Raw genomic sequence first — 10,422 nt, forward strand, 5'->3', positions numbered from 1 at the left:
TATACCTATGTTTTACACTCTTGGTTTAATACTAGCGCTGCTTAGGGCAGGCACAAAAAGCTTATTAGTCACAAAATACTACCGTAAAGGCTTCGCCTGCTCTCCTAACCTCGCTAAGCCCTTTTACATCCCATTTAATGCCCTCTAATTCCTCGAACAACACCTCGAGACTCGCTTCGCTAGATAAGGTTCACGCGTTAAGCGTTGCCAGGTTCAGATTCCATTGGCGGCCTGTCCGGATCCAGGGATTCTTAGCACCCTCTGCTGCGTCACAGGTCTGACCGCCGCCGTGGTCAGTTGCTTTGCAGCCGCTGGTGACTGAGGGCCGTGGGTTAATTGGCGTATTCATGGGAGGTTGTGGCCGTTACTACACCAGGGTGGCCAATCCTGCTCTGGTGAGGGAGTGCATTGCCGGCAATGGTCGCCGGGGTGGGCCGCACCCCAAGCCCCCTTGGGCAATTTCATCAGTACGCGGATTTTTTTTTTAATCCGGTGGGAATTGTCCGGCACCGGGATTCGAACCCCTGAAAAATGGTGCTGAAAGATGGGCACGTCTTAGGTTACCGGGGTCTAGAGGACAGAAGAGAACTGGGAGTGGGATTTCTAGCCAATAAAAGCATATCTGGCAACATAGAAGAATACTATAGCATTAACGAAAGGGCAGCAGGTCTTGTAATTAGGCTCAATACAAGCTCAAGGTGGTGCAGGGCTACGCGCCCACATCCAGCCACGACGACCAAGCAGTGGAACGCTTCTATGAAGATGTGGAATCGGCAATGGCTAAAGTAAAAACACAGTATACCGTAGTTATGGGGGACTTCAATGCTAAATTAGGCAAGAATCAGGCTGGAGACAAGGCAGTTGGGAACTATGGTCTGGGCTGTAGAAATAGCAGGGGGGACCTACTAGTTGAGTTTGCAGAACGGAATAACCTACGCATAATGAATACCTTCTTCTGTAAACGGGAGAGACGGAAGTGGACCTTCAGGAGCCCGAATGGGGAGCACACAAATGAAATAGACTTCATATTATGCGATAACCCTGGCGTCGTGCAGGATGTGGAAGTGCTCGGAAGGGTAAGGTGTAGTGACCACCGTATGGTAAGATCTCGAATTAGGCTAGATTTAAAGGAGGGACCGCAACAAGCTAGTACGAAAGAAGCCGATAAATGAGCTAACAGTAAGGCGTAAAGTAGAAGAATTCAGGATCGCGCTGCAGAACCGATATTCCGCCCTTAACGAGGAAGCCGAGCTTACGACACAGGAAGCCAGCGACAACCTTACACGCATTATCACGGAGTGTGCAGTAGAAGTCGGGGGCACTATGGCTAGACAGGATACTGGTAAACCTTCACAGGAGACGAAAGATCTAATCAGGAAACGGCAAACCATGAGAATCTCTACCGCAGCTGACAGAATAGAACTAGCCGAGCTCTCGAAGTTAATCAATAAGCGTAAGACAGCTGACATACGGAAGTATAATATGGAGAGGATAAAATATGCTGTAAAGAACGGAGGCAGCCTGAAAGCAGTAAAGAGACGTCTTGGCGTGGGGAAAAATCAGATGTATGCACTTAAAGATAAGCAAGGCAATGTCATCACAAATAGGGATAAAATAGTCACAGTGGCCGGGACATCCAGAATAATGCCGAACGAGACAGTAGTCCAGAGGAGATAGACATCCCACCAGTAACGACCGAAGAAGTAAGGAAGGCTTTGAAAGAAATGAAAGGGGGCAAAGCACCTGGTGAGGATCAGATAACAGCAGACCTCTTGAAGGATGGCGGCGAAATCGTACTTCAAAAACTGGCGAACCTGTATACGCAATGCCTAATGACCGCAATGGTACCGGAATCTTAGAAGAACGCGAACATCATCCTAATCCATAAGAAAGGCGACATGAAGCACTTGAAAAACTACAGGCCGATCAGCTTACTGTCAGTCGTCTACAAGGCACTTACCAAGGTAATCGCTAAGAGAATTTCTGCAACCTTAGATTTCAGTCAACCTAAAGAACAAGCAGGATTCCGTAAAGGTTATTCAACCATGGACCATATTCACACGATCAATCAGGTGATAGAGAAGTGCGCTGAGTATACTGAACCCCTATATATAGCCTTCATAGATTATGAGAAAGCATTTGACTCTGTCGAAATCCGAGCAGTCATTCAGGCATTACGGAACCAGGGGGTAGATGAGCATTATGTAAGAATAATAGAGGATATCTACAATGGGTCCACAGCTACCATCATCCTCCATAAGGAGAGTAGTAAAATACCTATAAGGAAGGGTGTCAGACAAGGAGACACAATCTCTCCAATGTTATTCATAGCATGTTTACAAGAAGTATTCAGAACGTTGGATTGGGAACAGGTGGGAGAAAGGGTTAATGGATTTGCTCAGTAACCTCAGATTTGCTGATGGCATTGCCTTGCTAAGTAACTCGGGGGACGAATTGCAAAGCATGCTTTCCGCACTGAACGAACAGAGTAAAACCGTGGGCCTGAAAATTAATATGCAGAAAACTAAAGTAATGATCAATAACCTCGGGACAGCACAGCGGTTTGGGATAGGTGGCGAGGCAGTGGAAGTGGTAAGCGAATATATCTACTTAGGCCAAGTTGTGACCCCAGATCCCAACCATGAGGCAGAGATAATTAGAAGGATCAGAATGGGGTGGGGTGCATATGGCAGGCATTCTCAGATAATGAATAGCAGCCTACCATTGTCGCTGAAGAAGAAAGTGTATGACAGCTGCATCTTACTGGTACTCACCTACGGGGCAGAAACTTGGAGGCTCACTAAGAGGGTTCAACTTAAATTGAGAACGACTCAGCGGGCAATGGAGCGGAAAATGATAGGTGTAACATTAAGGGACAAGAAGAGAGCGGAGTGGGTCAGGGAACAAACACGTGTTAAGGACATATTAGTAGAGATTAAGAAGAAGAAATGGACGTGGGCAGGGCATGTAATGCGAAGGCAAGATAACCGCTGGTTATTAAGGGCAACAGAGTGGATCCCTAGAGAAGGCAAGCGTTGCAGGGGGAAGCAGAAAGTTAGATGGGCAGATGAGATTAAGAAGTTTGCGGGGATAAATTGGTCACAGTTGGCACAGGACCGAGGTAATTGGAGAATAATGGGAGAGGACTTTGCCTTGCAGTGGGCGTAGATAGGCTGATGATGATGATGATGATGATGATGACTTTTTTTTCTGTTACAGCTGGTAACTGTCGTAGGCAATATTCCCCTCTCTGCTTTTCGTCCACCAGCATTCTAATCTTCTTTTCGTCCCCTCGACAGTCTTGAAGTTAACTTCCTCTGTGATACCCTTAAATCCTAGCGCTTCTGGAAGCCGAATATTTCCTTCATGTAGATTTGGATGGATACCCTCACATTCTAACACTATGTGCCGCAGAGTTTCTGTTTCTTTCCCCCAGACCACGCATACCCCATCATTTTGTGAATACTTCCCCACAAAGCTTTTAGTTCGCAGGCAACCTGCTCTAGCCTCAAAAAGCAAAGCGCTGCCTTGTGAATTATCGTAGAAAATTTCCTTTCTGATGTTCAATTTCTTGGCCCTGTACATCTCTAACGACGCTTTAGCTTCCATTTTTTCCCTCCATTTATTTGTTTCAATCTGCCTTGCCTCTTTTTTCGTTACCTTGGCTGTTTTGGATTCTCCGCTGTTCTTTCCGTATTTCATCGTTAGCCTTCTAGTCTTTTTTAACCACTGTGTGTCCACGCTTTTCAAGTATAGGTACCTAAAAACCTTAGTTGCCCACCTTCGTTGATCCATTGCTCTCAACCTCATCTCAAAACATATTTTACTCGGTGCTTCTCGAACTCCAAACGACGCCCAGCCGATATCTCCCTGTACTGCTTCGTTAGTTGTTTTTCCATACGCGCCTAAGGTCAAACAGCCTACCGTTCTCTGGTTCACTTCAAAGCCTGATAGAACGTCTGATTTTAAGCAGAGTACAGCATTCGCAAACGTGAGACCCGGAACCATTATTCCTTACCCCATTCCTCTTACGACTTCATATTTGTTATACCCCCCCAGCGCTATATGCTTCATTATAGCTGCATTTCGCTTTCCCTTAACGCTAAGTTGCTCCTCGTGAGTTCTTAAGTAGTTATCCCCTTCGTTTATCTACACTCCCAAATATTTATATTCCTTCACTCTAGGTAATTCGCCTTGCTGGATAGACACTACGTCGGTGGTAGCGTCATTGAAAACCATTATTCCTGATTTTTATGCACTGAAATTTAACCCGAGGTCAGTGGCTTCCTGGCCGCAAATATTTATTAGCTGCTGCATATCGGTTTGGTTATCAGCTAAAAGAACAATGTCGTCTGCGTATAACATTCCCGGAATATGCTATTGTACCACTTCGCCTTGCAGCATATGGGTTAGGCTAAACCCTACTTGACTTTCTTCCAGTTTCTTTTCTAACCCTACCATGTAAAGCATAAACAGTATTGAGCTCAAAGGGCATCCCTGTTTCAGTCCCCGATGGATGTTGATCTGCTGGGCGCATTTCTGTCCTTCCCATGTAAGGTGCACTCTATTGTCTTTATAGATTGCCATAAGGAACTGTATTATCTCGTCATCTAATCCCTGGAGTTTCAGCATCCTCCACAGCCGTTCTCTGTTTACGTTGTCACATGCCCCTTTAATGTCGAAGAACGTAATCCATAATGGTCTATTCTGTGCTTTCGCAATTTCAATGCATTGCGTTACCACGAACAAATTGTCATCCAGTCGCCTGTCTTGTCTAAATCCATTCTGCAGTTCCCCAAGTATTTCATTTTCTTCCATCCATGCTTGAACTTCTGATTTTATCGCCTGCATTACGAATCTATATTTATTTATTTATTTATTTATTTATAAAAACCTCACATGCTCCGGGTGGAGCATCGGGTAAGGGGGCATACAAAAAAGAGGAACTTGGGGCATATAGCCAACACATTCTAAAAGGGAAATATAAACAAGATGAACAGGACATCATTATATATTTTTAATGAAAAGGTACCCTCAAAAATTCATAAACACTCAAATCAAAAGAAAAATTCAAGGAATGTGTAAACAGAGATAGAAAGCATGGTTATCGAGTATGTGGGAAGCACACATGTGAAGTAAAAAGATTAGAAAAAATGCGCATTTAGTTGTTCACGAAATTTGTCATGGTCTGTTATAGAAGCGATAGAGTCCGGAAGTTCATTCCAATGAGATATGGCGCGAGGTAGAGCCGATGAATTGAATGCAAGTGTTTCCCCATAGATACGCTTAAAGCTGAATTGATTGTGTAAACGTGACGAGACGCGTGAAGGGGGTTCGAGGGGGAGCGGGGATGGGTTATCACTATGGGCGTATTTGTGAAACAAACACAAAAGAGCGACCATGCGACGAACTTGTAGCGGTTGTAATGAAAGGTCCATTTTAATCTGTGTGATACTTGAATTGACTGATTGATTGTAGGGGTTAACGCGCCGACGCAACGCAGACGATGAGGCGCGCCGTAGTGGAGGGCTCTGGATTAATTTTGACCACCTGGGGATCTTTAACGTGCGCCGAAATCTCGTACACACGGGCGTTTTCGCTTTTCGCCTCCATCAGAAAAGCGGCCGCCGCGGCCGGGAATCGAACCCGCGACCTCGTGCTCAGCAGCGCAACGCCTTAGCCACTGAGCCACCGCGGCGGGTATACTTGAATTGCGACTATAGTTCCGAGAAATAAAACGGGCGGTTCTGTTTTGGATGGACTCGACCAGATTAATTAAGTAGCTTTGATGAGGTGACCATATAGATGAGGCGAATTCTAGCTGCGGGCGGACGAATGCGAAGTAGGACAATTTGCGCATGGCTGGTGGCGCGTTACGCAGGTTACGACGCAGGTGTCCCAAAGTTTACAACTATACACCACTGACGTTACTGTGAGTGGTCTGTATGAATCAATACTGGCTTTGTCTCCTCTGCCTTTATATATTAAATCCATCCTACTTTCTAGCCAGTCCTCTGGTATTTGTTTGGCTTCTATCACCCTATCTATTGCCCTCATAAACGATTTTTTACTTTTAGGTCCAAGTAGGTTTATCAGTTGCATTGGTATTCCGTCCGGGCCCACTGCTGTCTGGGGGGAAACCTTTTGCTCTGCTTTTTTCCAATCAAGGTTTCTCAAACTTATTTCCCTTTCCGAAGTTTTCTGCGGCGCTGATGTTATTGGTGCAGGCTTCCCTATCACTATTGCCCTAAACTTCTCACTAATCACTCGATGAATGTGCGCCAACGCGTGCTCTCCTTCTAAATATTTCCTTTCCTCGTCAATCAGGAATTTTTGATGGCTATCGTTTTTTGAGCTTGGTTCCAAAACTTCTTGGATGCGCTTTCGTCCTTCTTCCGTATTTCTGCCATCCACTGTTCGCTTTTCTGCTTGATCTTTGCTTACACCATTTTCTGCACTTCTAGTTTTTTACCACGGTACATATCCCACTTCTCCTTCACTACCTCCGGTTCCATACCAGTTCTTTTTGCTTCCCTATGTTCTCTCGACGCCTTTCTTCGCTGGTCAATAGCCTCATTTATTTCCTTATTCCACCAGCGTCTCGGCTTTCTCTTCCCTTTCCATCGGTTTCGTTGCTTTGCTTCATTCATCTTACCCTTTATGAACGCAATCATTTCGTCGTAATCCTAATTTTTGCCTGGGTATTTATTGATTTCATCCTCCACTTTATCAGCGATGATCTTTAACTGCTCATTGTTCAAATTAGTTCCTCCTATTGTACCTACTTCTACATTTGTCCAGGTTGCGCCTCCAAAGTGCAAGCTAAGTCGCTTGTGGTCGCTTCCCAAGCTGTCTGTTCCATTTTCATCTCTCCTCATTTCTCTCAACCTTTCGTATACTGTCTCGGACACTAAACTGTAGTCTATGCTGGACTGTCTGTTATCCCGCTTTCCCACGTTATTTGTCCGTCACACTTGCTTTCCGTGTTTACTATTACAAGCCGGTTTTCCTGACGTAGATCTATCACTAGAGAACCGTTGTGGTCTGTGTATCCATCCAAACCTTCTATATGGGCATTCATATCTCCAACTAAGATTATTTCGCCCGAATCTTTGAACTCGTTTATATCTCTTCTCAAACAGTTTACCATTTCCTCATTTTCCTCCCTAGCCCTACTTCCGGCCCACAGACACACAACTCCTAACCATGTATTTTTCCCCTCTATGGTGCCGCTAACCCATAGATGCTCTTTACAGCTTTCATGCACTCTCTGCCAGTCGGTCCCTTGTTTAATGAGCATGCCAACGCCTCCCCCTTTCTTCATTCCTGTGGTCCTGTTGCAACCTTCCCAAACATAATTGCCTATGACCGGTGGGGTTTCTAGGTCTCGGAGGTGAGTCTCGGCTAAAGCGTACACGTCTATTCCTTCCCGTTCAAGCTCGTTTTGAATTTCCACCCACTTGTCAGGCTTTCTGCCTCTCTCCATATTTAAGTAGCTGATTAAATATTTATTGGATTTGTTTTTCCCTTTCCGTTTACGGGGTCTATTTTTGTCTTTTACAAAATTGTTCGCTCCATTGTTTCCACTTAAATCGCTTCTGTCAACTTTCTGAGTTACGTCTGTAGGTTCTCCATTTGGCTCTAGGCCTGGCTGTCTCCCAACGTTGAGTGTGCATGTGTCCCCTGCTTCCCTTATGTCTCCTAGTTTGCCTTCCTTAGCTGCGCGGGTCCCCCTAAAAAAGCTACCGCTCTTCCACCTAAGCGCCAACCCACCTTGTTTCCTAGCCTGGGGCTGAAGTGAATCCCGTCCCACTGGAAAGCTTGCCTATGCCCAATGCTGCCCACTACCCTGTTCACGTCTATCACTTCAAGCGCAAGTTCCCTGCCGCGCCTCACGATCTCGCTGTTAGCAGCGAGTACTGCCCGTTCGGTGTGCACGCCCTGCTTCATCACCTCCGGCACGGTGCAGACTGCAATGAGCACATTTGGGGCCGTCGCCCGCAGGTCCTTTACCCCCTTCGCTATCTCCTGGCCAAGTTTTTCCTCCTCTCCCTTTAGAACATCGTTAAGCTCCGCGGCAATCACCACAAGGTTTCTAGCTTTACTAGACAAGGCCAGCTGCCCCTTCGCTGCAGTCATCACCGTCTGCATCGTTTGACCGGGGAAGCACCCCACCTTCACACGCTTATCCCCCTTTACCCTTTCCACTATGGCAGCGCTGCTCCTCTTCATGTTAGAGTCTCCCGCAATGATTACCACGCTATCATCTGCCACGTGCCGCTCTTTACTGGTACCCGGCTTATCGACTGGTTTTGCTGGCCTATCTTGCAGCACGTGGCACTATTTCATACTCCCCCTATTTCATACGTCGTGTGTGAGCTGTTGTCGATGTAACTTCTCACATTGTTCCGTGCAGTCGTTTGTACTAGCACTCAATTATCCGCAGCGCGACCAACACGCCCGTTATTCGCTGCTGAGCCCAGGGTCGCGGGTTCGATTCTCGACCGCGGTGGTCTTTTCTCTGACGGCGGCGAAAGCGAAAGCGACTGTGTCAAGATATCGGCGCACATTTGAAGATCCCCAGGTGGGCAAAATTAATCCGCTGCCCTTCACTACAGCGCGCGCCTCATAGCACAGCTGTAGCTTTGGCGCTTTAAGCAACCCAAAATCAGAAAAAAAAAAAAACAGAAGCTGCAAGCCGTCACATCGGCTGTCTTGCACGAGGCTGCCGCATACTGAACCCCAGGCCAGGTATTCCATGGCCGAAAGAACCACCGCGCCACGGTGTCGTTGTGAAGCATTTTTAGGGGCGAAGCTCCTTAAGTCATGGGTCTGTCCATCCCTTGTGTCTCGTGGTACGTGACCGCCGCATGCTTTCGGAGATGTCGCAAAGTGGGCCGCGTTGCACGCGCAAGAACCGGCTGCAACCGGCAGCGCAAACTCGGCACCGGGAGCGCGAGCTTGTCTGTGTTCGCCAACGGAGGCGCGAGCGCACGTGCACTGCGAGGGGGAGATCACGCAAGAGATCACGCCACGAACGCAGGCAGTCGTTCTCGGAGATCGAACGAGACGCAAGGACCTTTGCTCGTTTCCTCTCGTCTTGTTCGGGCACAAGTTCGCCCTAAATAAAAGTTCTTTCTTTACCGTTGTGTCCCATCCTACGTGACAAATTGTGGTGGAGGTGCGGGGTAGTCCTCGATGGCGCGGGGTTTTTCACCAGGTCTGGGCCTGGGAGCATTGACTCCGAAAATAAAAGTTGATTTGTACAATGTACGCACACAGTCTTACGTCTTTCTTAATGATGTAATGGGCGAACTTTCACGGGAGAGTTACGGTTACCGATGATCTACCCCTCTCGAGCTTCGCCCCACTTATCATTCATTCCGTGGATATGGCGTGATTTTTTTTTTTTCGCTAGCACACCGGGTACCTGGCCCTGTCCCGCATTCTGCTGACGACATGGACCCTCACAGGCCACACGAAGCTCACGCGGGCGCGTCGACCATGGGGAGCATGGAATTGCTGACCCAAACAAGCACAGAAGATACCAGCGGTACGTTAGGCCTAGCGACGAGTACGGCATTGTAGAGCCGCCGCCGCCGCCGCCGCAACGCGTCGAACCGGTTCGTCCCTCTTACGACCCGCACGACGGGCACTGACCGGAAGGCAAGTCTGACACCTCTTCTACAAAATTCGGTGCCATTTAAAACCGCACCAGAATGCGAATAAGTGCCCGTCTGTATCGGTGGCGGTAGCGGCCGCCGAGAACGCCGATAGGCCTATTTTACCCCGAAAGCGCCATGTGTGAGCGCAGTGAACGCTGTCTGACCGTCTGACGCCGTTAGCGGAGCGAGAAAACTCTTCGCTGCAAAGCCAGGCAAAGCCGAGAATGGCCGAGATAGGCTTACCGAACGCCACCTTTCGGGAGAGTGCCGACGACGGGAGAGCTCTGACTGCACGATAGAAGCAAAAGCGCCGCGACGTTACAGCGTTGCCCACGCAGCACGTAGTCAACGTAATCGCGGCGCTACACTGGGCTCTTCGATTTCCAGTCCCGGACTCACCGAGGACTGCCCGAGGCACAATCTGGCGTTTGTTTTTTATAACGTACGGCGTGGAAAGTCTCGGACTACCCGAGTACGAAACTGTAAATCGAAGAACACGTCTCTCGCCGGCGCCAACAACTGGCTCAGCGCTAGGACTAGGGCTATTCAGAGCGAGTCCAAAACTGTAAATCGAAGAACACGTCTCTCGCAGGCGCCAATAACTGTCTCAGCGCCTTGTGTTCATCGTAAAAAAAATAATTCAAAAATTAAAAGAAAGTTTCCATAGGTGGTGGCTTAGATTGCCCATGGAAGAATGCCTTTTTAGCAATGCATTCGTGCTAACAGGTGAAGCCGACTTTAAGAAAATTGGTGAAAG

At 47.7% G+C, this 10,422-nt stretch overlaps 1 protein-coding gene across 1 annotated transcript in view; it reads right to left on the minus strand.

The window, feature by feature from the left end:
• The window catches only part of LOC144161839 (uncharacterized), a 66,957-nt gene extending 56,780 nt beyond the window's left edge, over positions 1-10,177 (minus strand). The window contains exon 1 of the mRNA XM_077692429.1: positions 9,909-10,177. The gene's annotated coding sequence lies outside the window, so the exon portion shown is untranslated. The remainder of the gene's footprint in view (positions 1-9,908) is intronic.
• Between the last annotated feature and the right edge of the window lie 245 nt (positions 10,178-10,422).

Source organism: Haemaphysalis longicornis, unplaced genomic scaffold (assembly GCF_048455015.1).
Source record: "Haemaphysalis longicornis isolate Haplotype H1 unplaced genomic scaffold, Haemaphysalis longicornis Haplotype H1 scaffold_12, whole genome shotgun sequence".
Classification (NCBI taxonomy): Eukaryota; Metazoa; Arthropoda; class Arachnida; order Ixodida; family Ixodidae; genus Haemaphysalis; species Haemaphysalis longicornis.